We start from the raw sequence: 5,294 nt of genomic DNA, 5'->3' as shown, positions 1-5,294 counted from the left end.
AAGAATTGTAAACTACACAGTGAAAGGCAGAGTGTATGTTTTCATAAATTATCTATCAGGAATTATTTCAAGCCAATATGCAAATATAGCTCTTTCCTTTAATTCACAGACTATCTATTTCAGTAACTTTCATCAAGGAGACAATAAATAAAATCTCTCCAGTTAAAGTCACAAAACTTTGAAAGGAGTTTTAATAGTATTAATCAAGTCCTCTTATCACATATAAAATCATTTCTTGTCAAGATTAAAGAATGCAAAAGAGAAGAGGTACAAAGACGGAGAGCACATTGGAATCTTATTACTATTGTTATTTTCTTTTTTCTTATGGAGAAAGAAGATGAGAGGATTCAAAGCAGCCACTTTGAAAAAGTCTCGGATCCCAAAGATCCAAGAGTTCTATGATAAACTTTGTGAGCAGCCTTTTCCTATTTCAATAATAATGGAAGCGAAGCCTAAATGATTGTGTGTTCTAACTGGTTTGTAGAAAACATGTCAGATGTTTGCTTGCAGCAAACGTTCATTCAGATGCAATGACTGAAACTAATCTTTCTGTTTCACAAGCAATAGATTGAAGACAAATTGTGGTCAATATTAGCTCCACTTAAAGTTTTTATTGGCTGAAGCAAAAGACTTATTTTGAAATGTACATGACTATTACATCAGCAAGTGCCAATAATGATGCACCATAACCTTCCTTATTCAAAAGAAATCTTCAGTGGCTCCCAACACACTTCAGGCTGTAGTCCTTATTACGACATACAAGGTCCTTCACAATCTTGCTCCCTCCTACTTTACAACCTAATGTGCTGCCATTACCTCAAACCTCCCCTGAAAATACCTTCCAACCCCCAAATATGCCAGGCACTTTCAGTCCTCTTCACCTTCACACCTGCTCTTTCCCCTTTTTTCCCCTCTTCTCTACTCATCATTTAAGATTTAGCCTTGGGAAGCCATCTCAGTATCACAAGGTATAGTCATTCTTCGGCCTTATAGCAATTCCAACATATTCTAACAGTGCATGTATATGTCACATACATTAGTGAGCACACATGTGAGTTTACTCATGTGCATACACATGCACATACACACATATACACACTGCCTTGGAACAGGAACCCATTTCATATGTATTTCATACTCTCAAGGAATCAGAAAAATGTCTGAAAAAAAGTTAAGATTCAGAAAGATGGAGGAATTTATGATGTTTGTGAATGGGCATGGATTTGCACCCAGTATACAGAATTTCTTGCCTGGACCTCCTTATGAGTGACCGATAACATGTTTGCCAGTTGGCAGGTCCACATTAGGAATAGACTATGGATAGACAAGAAAAAAAGTATAGTTGACTGGTCCAAATGGGAAAGAAGTCTTTAGCCATAACTTTAGTCTTATACACTAATCACGTTAACTCATGGCAAGGATGAATTTTTCAAAATGAGAACCTACTCAGATTTAAGCAAACTGTCACAATTCCCCATTCCCAGGCTTCCTTGTTCGTAGGACACAAATCATGATTTTCATTAGTTTCCATTTTTTAGATATTTTTTTCCCGAGTTTCTTAATCCATTCCCCATTTATAGTTATTTATGATGATTTGGCAGATACAAATCTCTTTGCCATGACTCAATTGGCATTTTAAATTGTTTTAATTTCAAAAGAGGCAGCGGTGACACAACTATTTTTAAACATTAACTACATAGAAACTTTCTTACTTAGGTGAATCCATTCTTGCAAATAGAATAGATTTCATGATGAACTGAATCATCAAGCATACATCAAACCAAAAAGACATTCATTTCCACTACATTACATTGATATTTGGAAAAGAGTTCTTGGGTGTCCCTACTTCTGTTAAAGGGGAAAAAACTAAATCAGTATTCAGCCAAAGAATGCTAAAAAAAAAAAATTATGATGAACCTGTAGTTGTGATTACTTCCCTTCACTCAAAAGATCATTCTAGAACCACTGAACAAACTCTGGAGAGCAAAGGGCAGCTCTGGGCTTCCTTAGGTCTTGTTTAAAAGGTTCAGCCACAGAGAAATCAAAAGATAGCAGGTACTAACCATAAAATGATTGTTTACAGTGACTGCAACTGAAATAGAAACAACCTCTCATTCCTCCCCTCACCCCATGAAGATTTAACTTTATCAATTGACACAGGTTTGGAAAATGTACATAAAATCATCTTTTAAGAAATTTATTAAAGTCTACAGCCATGCTACCCTGAACAAGCCCGATCTCATCTGATCTCGGAAGCTAGGTAGAGTTGGGCATGGTTAGTACTTGGATGGGAGACCACTTAGGAAGACCAGGTGATGTAGGTGTAAAAAATTTAAAAAAAAAAATAAGGGATTATAAGCTGACGAGATCCTTGCAATCTGTGAGGTCAACCAAGGGTTACCTCACCTAAAAAAAATTTATTAAGCACACATTTGTCCAAAATGCACAAGTGCACACAGGCGCGTGCACACACACACACACACACATGCACACACGCACACATCTCACAAAAAGAAAAGGATTTCTCATTCCAGAAGCCTGACTACAGAAACCAAAAGTAAAATGTCATGACCTATTGAATTGGAAAGGATTGACCTCCTCCTAACTCTGTACATAGAAATTCACTTAAAAATGTAATGAAAAATATAAACACTATGAATCTATTTTTGTTTAGTTTGTTTCTTTTTTTCCCTTAGATTCAGCATATAAGTGAAATCATGTGGTATTTGACTTTCTCTGTCTAATTTATTTCACTCAGCATAATACCCTCTAGGTCCATCCATGACATTGCAAATGGTGAAGGGAGTGGGATTGGGAGAGAAATTGAAGGTAGACTTTAATTTTTTTACTGTATATTCTTCTGTATGCTTTATTTTTTACAGTAAGTATGTATTCAAATAAGAATATGTACAATAAAAATAAAAATAATGAAAGCGATAAAAATAGTGGCCTAAGCTATTGATATCTGTGGCACATATATCAGTGATAGACTGTGCCAAAGTTTCTCCTTTTTGCTCAAAATTTTGCATACTTGTAATTCTGCTAAGACTCATTATTTGATTAAAGAAATTCCCCCTTAATCAGTCCATCAGACATCTACTACTATGGATGAATATGCAGCCACTCTCTTCAAACACATTCTAACATACATTCACATGTGCATGGGTACACATCTCCACACTCACCTTCCCTCTTGCCATCACCTTCAAGCCACTTACCAAAAATCATCAGTGAGTGAGGAAATCCAGAACCTCATGAAAAACCAAGGTCATCACCATAACTAACCACACATCTGAGTTTTAACACAGTAAATTAGCCAGTTAGAATAATTGAATCTATATTTCAAAACCAAGTCTTATTGTTTTATGTGTTCTGTGTTTGTGTTCGTATTTCAAACTAGGTTTTCTTGCTTTTTCATAGGTACATTCTCCTTCCTTAAAACATATAATAGATGATAGACATAGATGATAGATAGATAGATATAGATAGATAGATAGATAGATAGATAGATAGATCGATCGATAGATAGATAGATGATAGATGGATAGATTAGATAGATATGCAGATATACATACATACACATATAGTTAGAAAAAAAAGAACTAAAAATTTTTTAACTCTGAGAATTTAGAATTCATAAATATCTAAAGCACACGTTCCACACATAAAGATTGGTTTCAAAAAATATATATATCTTCAAAAGGCTTAGTTTGACATTTCAGAAGTATTCAGAAAGATGCATTTAATGTTATGTGCACTTACCATTCAGCCACAGAGCAGCAAATTTCATATTTCAATCTTGCACATACTTATTTGCAACAACTCAAGTGGGAAAACTCTCCTGGGTTATAACAACATAATTCCCTTCAGAGACCACTGTTTCTTTTCCTAAATTACATTAAAAAGAGACTCCCAACAAAGGGCATTTCACAGTGCTCTTTGGGACGGTGAATAATGATGATTGTGGTATTACTGAGAATTATGTAAAATGAAACAGGGTCTGGGGAGGGAGTTATGGTCTAAAGTATTTCAACAAGAAGGCTTGAGAACTCTTTGAGATAAATTTTGGTCACCTCAACTCCCAACAATACACATACACACTCACACACAAATACAATGTACACAAATATGTTGGCATATTTACTGCATACTATAATCTTTCATCAATAAATAAGAAAGGAGAGTATATTTTAACCAAATACATAGGAATAACAAAATAAATAAGTCAACAAGTTTTAACTCTAGGTAGTGGAGGGGGAAGTACAAAAGAATTTGAAGATGAACCCTATTCTCAAGGAACTTCCATCTAAATCCAGAGGAAAGAGTAATCTACATAAAATATGTAAAGCAGTTAATTGTGAGAATTAATTGGGGCTCTTATAAAAATTCAGATTCCTGTGTCCACCATCATCATACTGACTCAAAATCTCTGGTGGTGGAGATCAGAAATCTAATTTTTTTCTAATTTTATTTATTTTTATATATTTTTAAGTTTATTGGGGTAACATTGGTTAATACAATTATATAATTTTCAGGTGTACATTATAATTTGACATCTATATATTGTATTGTGTGATTGCCACCCAGAGTCCAGTTTCCTTCACCTACCATATATTTGATCCCCTTTACTTAGAAATGTGTATTTTTAACTGGCTCTTCCAGTAATTGATCATCAGTCTTTTCTGGGAACCACTAAAGGAAAGACAACACAAGAGGGTACATAAAGAAGTGGTAGATAATTTGATGGGAAGGAGGGAGGCGGGGAGAAACAAAATGCTTTAGGAAATGAGAGAATAATAGGATTAATGAGGCAGGAGTAATCAGAAAAGGATTCCCAGAGAAGGTGAGACCTGAGCTGTAAAATGAAAAATAAATAAGATTTGGATTGACAAAGAAGAGAAGGGTTGGCATTTGAAGATGGACAATGTAATGTGATCAAAAGAATGAATGTGAAAAGAAACAACTCCAGACCAGCAGTTGTACAGGGACCACTATTAAGAAATAAATCGAGAGAAGACTGGACCACTAAGAGGAAATTAAGATACTAAAACCAGCACATCAATGACTCCTAGAGCAAAAATGGTTCCTCTGGGCACCATAATTGTGATAGTTTTTGCAACCAGATATTCCTTTGACTGCAAGAAAGGCAATGAGATACGGGATAGGCAAAGAACATAGTAATACATGATAAATAAAATATCATCTTTGGGGACACAATTTGCCCCAGACTCCACAATAACTCTTCAAAACCATCAGGAGATAGCTCAAAATCAAATGCCCTTAGGGTGAAGACT

At 35.0% G+C, this 5,294-nt stretch overlaps 1 pseudogene; it reads left to right on the top strand.

Annotated features, from left to right (window-relative positions):
• The first annotated feature begins 2,205 nt into the window (after window positions 1-2,205).
• LOC111730789 lies at window positions 2,206-2,324 on the top strand (annotated as a pseudogene).
• The last annotated feature ends 2,970 nt before the right edge of the window (window positions 2,325-5,294 follow it).

The sequence above is a fragment of the Pteropus vampyrus genome, unplaced genomic scaffold (genome assembly GCF_000151845.1).
Source record: "Pteropus vampyrus isolate Shadow unplaced genomic scaffold, Pvam_2.0 Scaffold335, whole genome shotgun sequence".
In the NCBI taxonomy this organism is placed as follows: Eukaryota; Metazoa; Chordata; class Mammalia; order Chiroptera; family Pteropodidae; genus Pteropus; species Pteropus vampyrus.
This window is presented reverse-complemented; position numbering and strand designations above follow the sequence as displayed.